Source organism: Phoenix dactylifera, chromosome 5, assembly GCF_051530095.1.
Source record: "Phoenix dactylifera cultivar Ajwa chromosome 5, Ajwa_hap1_PhDact_Kaust_v1.1, whole genome shotgun sequence".
Taxonomy (NCBI): domain Eukaryota; kingdom Viridiplantae; phylum Streptophyta; class Magnoliopsida; order Arecales; family Arecaceae; genus Phoenix; species Phoenix dactylifera.
Window position 1 is genome coordinate 16875727 of NC_143194.1, and position 13250 is coordinate 16888976.

Genomic DNA, 13250 nt, shown 5'->3' on the forward strand with positions numbered 1-13250 from the left:
TTTTCTGGTGTTGTGCTTCGCTGCATTATTATTGTTAGGCATGACCTAAGTCATAGAGACTAGGTTCCCACGCCAGGAAGGCTGATCGGTTATCTTCGGTAGATCGAGCCGCACGTTGTTGGGATCCGCTCTGAGATCCCTTCGTACGTGACACTTGGTATCAGAGCCATACCAGAAACGAAGGAGATGACCTCTATGGTAACTTCCATGGTGGGAATGGCGGATGCATCATCCTCGACCATGGATCCCAATCCAGCCTCAGGAGGAGGTACGGCGGTGGGTGGAGCACATCTAGTTGATGATTCCCTATATGGGTTACGCATTGCATCTCCGGTTATCTCCGCCAACAATCGATTACGGAGGTGCGAGGCCCAAATAGCTGAGGTTGAAGGACGGATGGAGGACCTTGAGGGTAGGGACGCAACCCTCCGAGGTGAGATCGCCGCTCAGCTGAACCAGATTTCCTTCGATATGGAGCAGCGCTATAAGGAAGTGCTGCGGCGTAACGAGGAGTTGGAGATCATGGTGAAGGCTCTCCAAAATCAGGTGGTTGATCTTTTAAAGGAGAGTACCACCACAGGCGTATCCTCTTCTCCATTGACAATGGAGGTCACAAGAGAGGCTACGCACCCCCTGCACAAGCTTGATGTTCCCAAGCCATAGGAGTTCTGCGGACGACGGTCCGCGAAGGAGGTGGATAACTTTCTTTTCGCTATGGAACAATATCTACAGGTTACCGGCGTGAGGGAGGAAGCCATGAAGGTGAGCACGGCGGCCATGTTCTTGAGGGATGTGGCGATGCTTTGGTGGCGACGTCGGGCTGACGATGTGAAGCGAGGGGCTGTTCCAATCACCACTTGGGCACAGTTCCAAACTGAACTTCGAAAGCAATTCTTCCCCACGTTCGCTAAGGATGATACTCGAGCATGACTACGACGACTCACGCAAAAGGATGATGTGCGTGAGTATGTGCGAGAGTTCAGCAAATTGTTGTTGGAGGTACCAGACCTCAGCAACGAAGACTCTCTCTTCACCTTCCTTGATGGGCTCAAACCGTGGGCCAAGATGGAACTGCAACGAAGAGGAGTCCAGAGTTTGAACGAGGTGATAGCTCAAGCGGAGGCTCTCACTGAGTTCAAGACTCAACCTACAGGTCCCAAAGCCCAAGCATCGAAACAGGGCAAAGGTGGGGGAGCGAAATCAGGTCACAAGGGAGGTGCAAAAGGCTCGAATCTGGGCTCCTCGAGTGGAGGGGCTTCGAGTGGAGGGGCTTTCCAAGCAAAGGGCAAAGGGGTGGCGCAAGGTACCAGCACTATCTCATGCTATATTTGCAATGGACCACACAAGGTGGAGGACTGTCCATTGAGGAGCAAGATAACATCTATGGCAGTGGAGGAGAAGCAAGAGACCGACCAAAGGATGGGCTCACTCAGTCTCAACGCCCTGAAGGCCAAGGGGCCACGAGGCCTACTCTATGCACCTATCAGCATTAGTGGTCACATCTTCCAGGCACTCATTGATACGGGTGCCACTGACTTCTTCGTGAGCTTAGCTACAGCAAAGAGGCTCAATCTGAAGATTGAACCTGATGAACACACATTCAAGGTGGTCAACTCCGCAGAGGTAGCTACAAGCGGAACGTCGAAGGATGTTGAGATCCAATTCGGCGCATGGATCGAACGAGTGACAGCAGTGGTTGCCCCGATTGACGACTACGAGGTGGTCATCGGTATGTCTTTGCTTACCCAGTTACAAGCCATGGTAAAGCCGGATTCAGATGTGGTGGTGGTCTTGAATTCGAGTGGAGCTTGCGTAGTTCTAGGGAAGCGAATTAAAGGGACTCCGCAGCGAGTCCTATCGGCGATGCAACTTGCTAAGAGGATGAAAGGGGACTTCCAACATATATTGCATCCCTTCAGGAGGAAGAACCACTGGAAAGAGAGGAGATTCTAGTGCCCATCGAGGGTGTTCTCACTGAATTTGGGGATGTGATGCCCCCCGAGTTACCCAAGCAATTGCCGCCAAAAAGAGAAATTGATCATCGGATTGATTTGGTGCATGGAGCACGTCCACCAGCTCAAGCACCACATAGGATGGCCCCACCTGAACTCCAGGAGCTGAGGAGGCAGCTAACGGAGTTGGTGGACAACGGGTTCATTCGACCTTCGAAGAGTCCGTATGGAGCACCAGTACTTTTTCAGAAGAAGCACGATGGTTTGTTGTGACTCTACATCGACTACAGGGCCCTCAACAAGCTCACGGTGAAGAACAAGTACCCCATTCCACGGATTGATGATTTGTTCAATCAACTTGGCAAGGCACGATGGATTTCCAAGTTGATCTTCGCAGCGGGTACTATCAGGTTCGCATGAAGAGGGAGAAGTGTGTGTTTGCACAGCAGAGAGTGCTGTTTCTTGGGCACATCATCGGGGATGGAAGGCTCATGATGGATCCCTTGAAAATTTCTGCCATAGCCGAGTGGAAGGTACCTACATGTGTTACACATTTACGCACTTTTCTTGGCTTGGCAAATTACTATAGGAGGTTCATCACTGGATATTCGAAGTTATGCACCCCATTGATGGATTTGTTAAAGAAGGATCGACCATGGCGGTGGTCAAACCAATGTCAGGAGGTGTTTGATCGTCTCAAGCAGGCGTCACAGAGGAACCGGTCCTCGTGCTACCGGACTTTTCCATTTCTTTTGAAGTCCACTCCGACGCATCGGATTTTGCCATTGGAGGGGTGCTCATGCAGGAAGGGCACCCAGTGGCCTACGAGGGCACCTAGTGGCCGACCACCTACAGGTTCGTGAGGGATCTGAAGGAGGATACAGATTTGGTTCTGGTCTTCTTGTTGAAGGCGACCAAACGGATGAAGAAGGGGGCTGACATAAAGCGGCGGGCAGCTGAATTTCAAGTTGGTGATTGGGTATTAGTGAAGCTTTACCATCACATGAAATTGAAGTCGGGCTACCACAAAGCACTCGTGAGGAGGTATGAAGGTCCCTTCATCATCACACATCGAATTGGAGAGACAGTGTACCGATTGTCCCTGCCTTCCAAGCTGAAAGTGCACCCGGTGTTCCTTGTGTCCCTGTTGAAATCGTTCAAAGAGGACACAACTGACCCTTCTCGGGCTCAAAGCGGGCGAGCTCCAGTGGCTGTATGAGTTCATTACACCAAGAAGGTTTCTGAAATCAAGGCGGATAGGAAAGGGTAACCGTGTGCAATACTTAGTCCGATGGAAAGGACTATCAGATTCAGAAGCAAGCTGGAAGTATGATGACGAACTATGGCAGTTCGAGAACATTATCAAGGAGTACCGCCTAGCCTCGTCAGGGGCGACTTCGGCTTAGGTGGGGGAGGGTGTCACGGCACCTTGAATCGGGGCTGGACCGGACACAGATCAAGGTATAAACCAGATCGGGTCGCTGGACGGGTTCGAGGTTTGACCGTGCTTTCTAGAGATTTGGGCAACTTGGAGACCAAATCTGGACCCTAGGATCACCTAGGGAAACGTGTGCAAGATCTAGGAGGAATACCCAAGAGCATGGGGCCAGGGGCACGTGCTCCAAGGTGTGTATTGGCAAGAATACATGCTAGTTCATCATTAAGAGGAAAGCTGCTGCAACGAGTCTGATTCAGTGTTGAGGGCTTATCTTGAAGCATGGGCTGAATCCGGAAAATTGGGATGCATAGAAATGTGTGCCACTGATGGAGGTACGTGGCATAAGTCTCCAAAAGACAAGGGACATGTTTTCTAACTAAAAGATAGATGGTTAGAAAATGTGGTTGTAACGCTGTTTCCACACGTTCTCACGTTGAGGGACTTTTCGGGAACTTTACAGAGGTCCGTTCAAAGTGGAAAAGGTGTCATCTAGAAGGATTTTTCATTGTGAATCCAACAAATCCATATGAACTTTGGGCTGAAGCAATTAACACCTCATGTCATATCCTAAATAGGGTATTATTAAGACCTATCTTGAAAAGAACTCCATATGAACTTTGGAAAGAAAGAAAGCCAAAATTAAACTACTTTCATGTGTTTGGTTGTAGATGTTTTATTCACAATAATGGGAAAGACAACTTAGAAAAATTTGATGCCAAATCAGATGAAGGGATCTTTCTAGGATATTCTTGGTCTAGTAGGGCATGTAGAGTATTCAACAAAATAACTCTTATAGTTGAAGAATCTATACATATTATTTTTGATGAAACTAATGAAATTTCCTCTAGCAAGGAAGTAGTTGTTGATGATGATGCAGGATTTCTAGAAGACAAACTTGAAAGGATAAGCATTTGCGAGGAAGAACAAAGGCAAAATGAAGAAACCTTTATAATCCAAGAGGAAACAACTGAACATGATCTTACCAAAGTTTGGATAATGATTTCACTAGAGGACATGTAGATACAACCTTATTTCTGAAAAAGAGAAACAAAGACATGTTAATAGTTCAGATTTATGTTAATGATATCATTTTCGGTGCTACTAACAATTATCTTTGCAAAGATTTTGCCGAGCTCATGCAGGGAGGATTTCAAATGAGTATGATGGGTGAGCTAAACTACTTCTTTAGACTTCAAATTAAACAATCAAAGGAAGGTATCTTCATCAATCAAGCAAAGTACATCAAAGAAATGCTTAACAAATTTGAGATGAAGACAAGTAAAGCAATGAGCACACCAATGAGCTCCCCATGCAAATTGGACAAGGATGAATCAGGAAAAAGCATAGATCAAAAGTTGTTTAGAGGTATGATTGGCTCACTCTTGTATCTTACAGCTAGTAGACCAGATATTATGTTTAGCGTTTACATGTGTGCTAGGTATCAATCAAATCCAAAAGAATCATACTTGCATGCGGTTAAGAGAATCTTTAAGTACTTAATTGGAACAATAAATGTAGGATTATGGTATTCAAAGGATTCCAACTTAGATCTAATAGGATACACTGATGCTGACTTTGCTGGTTGTAAGTTAGATAGGAAGAGCACTAGTGGTACATGTCAACTATTAGGAGAAAATTTAATTTCATGGTTTAGTAAGAAACAAACCTCAATTTTATTATCTATGGCAGAAGCCAAATATATAGCAGCTGGGAGTTGTTGTGCTCAGATTTTATAGATTAAACAACAACTTGAAGACTATGGCATTAAACAAGACAAAATTTCTATAAAATGTGATAATACAAGTGCCATAAATCTAAGTAAAAATCCAATTCAACACTAAACCATTTCATAAGAGATCATATTTTGAATGGTGATATATTGCTTGAGTTTGTATGTACTGAAGATCAATTAGCTGATATCTTCACTAAACCATTGAGTGAAGATCGATTTAGTACTCTTAGAAGAAAATTAGGAGTGATTGACCCATTTGATTAACCTACCTTTTACTCCTAGTAAATTTAATTCCTCCATGACTTATTTCAATCAGATCTGAGCATATCACTGTCATATAAACTTGTTAGAATCAGTAGAACGTGATCAAGATTTATTTTAACCCAAGACAATTTGATACATATGGGGTAGACAGGGCTCGAGCCGACTCGAAGTAGAACTGTGAGTCGATGTTGCACAAGTCATCTCGAGGACGGGCGGACGATTACTTAACCTAGAAGGGACATTCTTATCCTATTCTTCCCTTTTGTCTCCATAGTGCCTCATTTACTCTCGTCCCCAAGAGCTGTCCCTAGAATCCATTTCCTTAGATTTTCTCTCCTTCCATTCCTTAGGTTCCGTGGCAATGGCTCCCAAGAAAGCAACCACATCCCGCGGAAAACACCCCCTTGTAGTAGACGAAGCGGAGAGACGGTCGAAGGCAAGGAACGAGCCGGCTCGTTCTGAGCCCGAAGCTTCTTCCTCCCCAAGACCGGTTCCCTCGCGTTCGTACGCCGGAAGATTGGTCACAACCGGGAGAAAAGTCGATTTCGATTTCTCTCCCGGGAAGAGTTCACCCTAGAGCATCATCTTAGGGCACAAGGCTTAGAGTTCTTCTGTACCTTGGACCTTCCCACATACCCAGGGCTAGTGAGAGAGTTCTTTAGCACTGCTAGTAGAGGTGGCGGAGGCATCATTGGTTCGGTAGAAAATGTCCAAGTAACCATTACCGAATCCCTAATCTCAAGACTCCTGAACCTCCTCAATGTCAGTGCCTCTTCTTCATCACATTCTGATAGGGGAGAGCTTCTTAGAACCATTCTGGATAGAGAACCCGAGAGTCCCCTAGAGGAAGTGTCTGCCAATCAGTTGAATGCTGAAATGCGGCTCTTTCAAAGCATCATTCATAGAGTCATATTTCCAAAAACTAGGCGCTTTGACTTCATATCTGAGAGAGATCTTGCTATCATGTATTACATCATTAAGGAGATTCCTCTGAACCTCTCTCAACTTGTCCTTCTTCATATGACTGATGTCCTTAACAAGGGTAGGACTAGTCTCCCTCACAAGATGGTTCTCACATTAATTTTTAGGGAGTTTGGAGTGCCTATCTCTGATGGGGAGTCCTCTCGTCCACTTCGTTATACAAATTTTGTAAATGAGGGAACCCTTATAAGGATGGGATTTCATCGGATAGAGGGAACCTGGACTAGGACAACCTTGAATACTGCTGCTTCCTCCTCTGCTCCACACCCCAATATTCCTATAGCTTCCCCTGACATATCCTCTTCGCCTTCCATCCATGCACCTACAACAACACATCCTGATCCATCTTCTTTTCCCTCTCCACCTGCACTGAGTGAGGATTAGTTGCGCAGATTAGCATCCCTTTTGGCTGATGAGATGGCATCTCATGGATCATTTGGTGGAGGACCTTCCACAGACATCCTACCCTCCACTGCTGCTCTCACTCAGATGGTAGCTGATATAGGTGCCGAGCTTTTTAGTCTCAGATGTCTTCTGCAAGGATAGTATAGACGATTCATGGATCTTGAAGACACCACAAGGCAGCTGCAGCAGTCTGTAAAGAGGCATTTAAGGAAACTCCAAGAGAATGCTGAACAAATGGCCAATAAATTACTTGGTGAGCTTAATGAAAACAGTCAGAGGATATCTAAGCTCAGGAAAACCTGTCAAGAGACCTCCCTTGAAATTATTCTGGATCTTGGCAAATGCAATACTGCAGTTCAGAAACTCATGGAAATCACCTCATCTAGACCATCAACCAGCAGACTTCGCTCTTCTTCTCTTCTGAGTGATTATGATTGTGTAGTGCAGTAAACTACATTTTGATGTTTCTTTTTGATGCACAATGTAATCATCTTCTTTTATAGTGCAACGTCTTGTAATCTGTTGCAATACAAAGAACTTTCCTTTTAAGTACTTCAACTTGCGCATCTTCTTCACTTTCACTTACTATGAATGCAAAGTATTCCCTATGCTTGACTTTTCTTTTTGCTGATGATAAAAAGGGGAAGAAGAAAGTAAGAAAGATCAAAAATTTCTATGCATTGCTTGAGGGGGAGATGAAGCTATGATTAAGGGGAAGAAGAAATTATGAAAATATGTTGGGATGAAAATGATTAGGGTCAAAGGTCAAACATTAGTTTTAATTATATTTTTTCACTATGCTCTGATACATTGGCTGAATCAAGCTCTAATATTTTAATTCAGACCAAGAAGACCTTGAATAAATAAAGAATATAAAGACGAGACTCATTTATCTAATATAAGCAAAATAGTTAATTGCATATTATGATTGCTTGTACAATTCCAAATGAAAGGGGGGAGTCTTAAGTTTTAAAGTTTATTATAAACAAAATTATTGAACATTGAATTCATTCTAATTCCTTCTGACTTAACTCATAGTATGTGTAAATTTAGTTGCATATACTCAGTGTTTTGTCATCATCAAAAAGGGGAAGATTGTTGAGTGATTGTTGTTCCCATATTTGATTTTGATGAGCCCAAAACACTTGAGTATATTTTATATTATACTAATGAATTCAAGTGAGTGTTTCAGGGAATATACTCCTATATACATTAGAATGACTTAGAAAAGTGGTTCAGAATTAGAAAGATCAATTATTAAAATGTTTGGAACCATTTTTATCAGGTCCTGAACTCGAGTTGACTCCAAGGTTTTGCGAGTCGACTCTGGCACAAAAGATTGTATCTGGCACGACCTTGAGTCGACACCCAGGTTGGGCGAGTCGACTCCGGATAGATTGGCTGAAAGCAGAATTATCAAGTTCAGAGCGCGAGTCGACTCCACCTGAGATTGAGTCGACCCCAGAAAAAAGACAGAAAACTCATTTTTCAACCTAACTGATTCCGAGTCGACTCCGACTGTTACCGAGTCGACTCCAACAAAAAGATAGAAGATTTATTTTTCAACCTAACTGATATCGAGTCGACTCCGACTGTTACCGAGTCGACTCCAACAAAAAGATGGAAGATTTATTTTTCTGCGTAACTAATATCGAGTCGACACATAAAGATTGCAAGCCGACTCCAACTTTTGGCGAGCCGACACCAGATGACGTGAGTCGATTCCAACAAGAGAAGATAGAACGATTAGTTTCTAACACTCTGAGATCAAGCCGACACTTGAAAGACGTGAGCCGTCTCCCGCCTTTGGCGAGTCGACTCTGGAATGTCACGAGCTGACTCCTGGAGGATAGCCGGGTAAGTATTTTTAAAAGATAAAGTGGGGGAGTCGTCACCTGAAGAACATGAGGCGACTCCAGCTACAGTCGAGCCGTCTCCAAGTCGCGCGAGTCGACTCCAAGATCAACGGTCATATTGTCAGGTTGCACAGTTGAGTCAGAATGGCTCTTTCACCTTTTGTAACGGCTAGTTTTCAAAAAGGAGGCATCTGAAAAGTGTTTAAAAGGAGAAAGGAGGCAAGAACAAAGTATCCATTGAAGAGAATTCAAGTTTATATCCACCAAAAAGGATTGAAGCCTTTCTCAAAGCAAAAAGAGGAGCAATTGCCCTAACATCAAATTCAGGAGGACTCCTCTCATTCAAGGCTTGGTTAACTGATCCTCAACCACCAGCATATTCAAGAGAAGATCCAGAAAATAAGAAGCCACATCCTACTTCAACATAAAATTTGTTTGAAAGCTTCTTCTCTTTAATATTGATTTTATTATGTTGTAACTATATAACTTTTATGTTTTGTTAGTATACTTGATTCAATCAGGAGATTGAATTAAGAGGAACAAGGTTGGTTCGTGAACCAATGTAAAACCAGCAAGATAAGTTATGGTTGGTGAACCAAGAAAAACCAATTGGGTTAGATTGTAATTCCGGATAAAATAATTAGTTTGGTTGTAGTCGGTGATCCTGTAAAAATCGACCGAGTTTGTTGTGATCTCGTGAAAACAACAAGTTAAGTTGTGAGCTTGTAAAACAACTGACTGAAATCAGGGAGATTATAGTGGAATTTTCAAAAGAATTTGAGAAGTGGACTTAGGAGCAGGGTTGGCTCCGAACCACTATAAAACTTATTGTGTTTGTGTTGTGGTTCCTTGAGTATCACGTTACCATTGCTTTCTTTATAGTTAAGATTTATCTCTTAGATTAAAATCAAGAAAGGTTTCATAATCTCCTTTGATATTTCGAATAGAAACTAAAGTTATTATTCATAACCCAATTCACCCCCCCCCCCCCTCCTGGGTTGTCTATTGGGCAACACAAATTATTTTCTTTCTAAATTGGTATTTTGATATAATTTTAAATTATATAATACAGATGGATAAACAGTTCATGAATATAGAGTTAGAGAGTGATGGTGATAGGGCAAATGAATCGACGTCCTTAGGTTCTAATGTAGTAGTATGTGACTCCACATATGAAAAACGTAAAAGAAAATTGACTTCCCCTGTTTAATATTATCATATAAATGAAGCAACTGAAAAATGCAAATGTATAAAGTGTGGTGCAAAATATTCGTTTAGTGGTAAGGTTTGGACCGGAAATCTGAAACGTTATTTAAAGAATTGCAGAAAGAACCGTGACATAGGACAGATGATCTTATCACAAGCTCAAGGGTCCATATCAATGTGTTCTACTAAGTTTTATCCTGACAAATTTTGTGAATTGCTGACACTTGCAATTATTAAGCATGATCTACCATTCCAATTTGTTGAGTATGAAGGCATTAGATCTTTATTTGCTTATGTTCATGAGGAGGCCAAGTTAGTATCAAGGAATACTGTAAAGGTTGATTTGTTGAAATTATATAAAAAAGAGGGGGAAAAATTAGTATTGTGGCTACATTCAATTCCTTTTAGGATAAGTTTAACTTCGGATTTGTGGAGCTCCATTACTACCGATCGGTATTTATGTTTAACTGCCCATTTTATTGATGATGAATGGGTGTTACAAAAGAAAGTTCTTAACTTTCGCTTCATGCCTCCTCCACACAATGGCATATCTTTATGTGAAATAATTTACAATTTGTTGATTGATTGGGGGATTGAAAAGAAATTGTATTGCATGACTTTGGATAATGCATCAGTAAATGATGTTTTTGTTGACATGCTAAAGATCCAACCTAATTTGAACAATGCACTTTACTAGATGGTGAGTTCTTTCAGGTCCGATGTTGTGCTCATATTCTTAACTTAATTGTACAAGAGGGATTAAAGGAGATAGATGAACCCATCTCTAAAATTCGTGAAAGTATTAAATATGTGAGAGGTTCACAAGTTCGGAAACAAAAATTTTTGGAATGTGTTAGATAAGTTTCTTTGGAAAGTAAAAAAGGCTTAAGGCAAGATGTTCCTACAAGATGGAATTCAATTTTTTTGATGCTAGATAGTGCTCTCTTTTACCGTCGTGCCTTTCTTCATTTGAAATTAAGTGACTCTAATACAAGCATTGTCCATCTAAAGAGGAGTGGGGTAAAGTTGAGAAGATTAGCAAGTTGTTGAGTGTATTCTATTGTCACGGCTCCTCGAATCGGGGCTGGACCGGATGCGGATCAAGGTATAAACCAGATCAGGTCGCTGGACGGGTTCGAGGTCTGACGGTGCTCTCTAGAGATTTGGGCAACTTGGAGACCAAATCTGGACCCTAGGATCACCTAGGGAAACGTGTGCTCCAAGCCTTGTTGAGAATACATGCTAGTTCATCATCAGGAGGAAAGCTGCTGCAACGAGATTGATTCAGCGTTGTGGGCTTATCTCGAAGCATGGACTGAATCCAGAAAATTGGGATGCATGGAAATGTGTGCCACTGATGGAGGAACGTGGCATAAGTCTTCAGAAGGAAAGGGACACGTTTTTATAACTGAAAACGTGTATGGTTAGAAGACGTGGCTGTAACGCTGTTTCCACACGCTTTCACTTTGAGGGGCATTTTGGAAACTCTATAGAAGTCCGTTCAAAGTGAGAAAGGTGCCATCTGGAAGGGTGTTTCGTCTCGAATCCAACGAATCTAGTTTCATGGTAATCCGAGTTCGTTTGGGACACGAACTTGGCTGTTTTATCTGATTGCGCAGAATCCTGCGGGAATCGGGGTTTTCCTATCTTATCTAGAATTCATCCTTATCTTGTGCATGGGAAGTTGAGTTCGTGAGGGACTTGTAATTGGAGGTTGCTCCTCTATAAAAGGATCCTCAAAGGGGAGGGAGGGATTGGCATCCGGTAGAGCTGGAGAGGCCAGGAGAGCTTATTGTAATCAGTTGAGTGGTTATTCAATAAAGTTCTCTTCCCCTATATTTCTCGTTCTCCTTCGTGGTGTTTTCTGGTGTTGTGCTTCACTGCATTATTGTTGTTAAGCGTGACCTAAGTCATAGAGACTAGGTACCCACGCCAGGAAGCCTAGTGGTACTGGGCAGCAATTCTAACCACAACGTCCCAAGTTCGAATCGCTGCGGCGACGATTAAATTGTGGACCAGAGCTCACTACTTTGGCCACTGCTTGGACTTGTGGTGTAGGACCGCTCTTGAACCGCTAGTAGCCGGGGTGGTGCCGGGTGTGACGTACTCACACGTGGGACTCGAGCCAGAGCTCAGAGGAGTAGCTGAGCCGGGCCTACGGGTGGGGAGGGTATGAGTAAAACCGGTCGGGGTGCCCAACACACGGCCATTTCTGCCCGCATCGAACATTCTCCTGGCGGGGCGGGGGCCCAGTGGGGCTGCTACGCGGGGGTGGGCTTGTCCCTTCCTCCCCCCTACCCCTTTTCTTTAGCAAAAAAAAAAAAAAAAAAAAAAAGGAAGGCTGATCGGTTATCTTCGGTAGACCAAGCCGCACATTGTTGGGATTAACTCTGAAATCCCTTCGTACGTGACACTTGGTATCAGAACCATACCAGAAACGAAGGAGACGACCTCTAAGGTAACTTCCATGGTGGGAATGGCGGACGCATCAACCGCGACCGTGGATCCCAATCCAGCCTTAGGAGGAGGCACGGCGATGGGTGGAGCACATCCAGTTGATGATTCCCTACATGGGTTACGTATTGCATCTTCGATTATCTCCGCCGACAATCGATTATGGAGGTGCGAGGCCCAAATAACTGAGGTTGAAGGGCGGATGGAGGACCTTGAGGGTAGGGACGCAACCCTCCGAGGTGAAATCGCCGCTCAGCTGAACCAGATTTTCTTCGATATGGAGCGGCGCTATAAGGAAGTGCTACGGCGTAACGAGGAGTTGGAGATCATGGTGAAGGCTCTCCAAAATCAGGTGGTTGACCTTTTAAAGGAGAGTACCACCACAAGCGTATCCTCTTCTCCATTGACAATGGAGGTCGCAAGAGAGGTTATGTGCCCCCTGCACAAGCTTGATGTTCCCAAGCCACAGGAGTTCTGCGGACGACGGTCTGCGAAGGAGGTGGATAACTTTCTTTTCGCCGTGGAACAATACCTGCAGGTTACCGGCGTGAGGGAGGAAGCCATGAAGGTGAGCACGGTGGCCATGTTCTTGAGGGACGTGGCGATGCTTTGGTGGCGACGTCGGGCCGACGATGTGAAGTGAGGGGCTGTTCCAATCACCACTTGGGTACAGTTCCAAACTGAACTTCGAAAGCAATTCTTCCCCGCGTTCGCTGAGGATGATGCTCGAGCACGACTACGGCGACTCATGCAAAAGTGCGATGTGCGTGAGTGTGTGCGGAGTTCAGCGAATTGTTGTTGGAGGTACCAGACCTCAGCAACGAGGACTCTCTCTTCACTGTCCTTGATGGGCTCAAACCGTGGGCCAGAAAAAACGAGGCGATAGCTCAAGTGGAGGCTCTCATCGAGTTCAAGACTCAACCCACAGCTTCCAAAGCCCAAGCATCGAAACAGGGCAATGG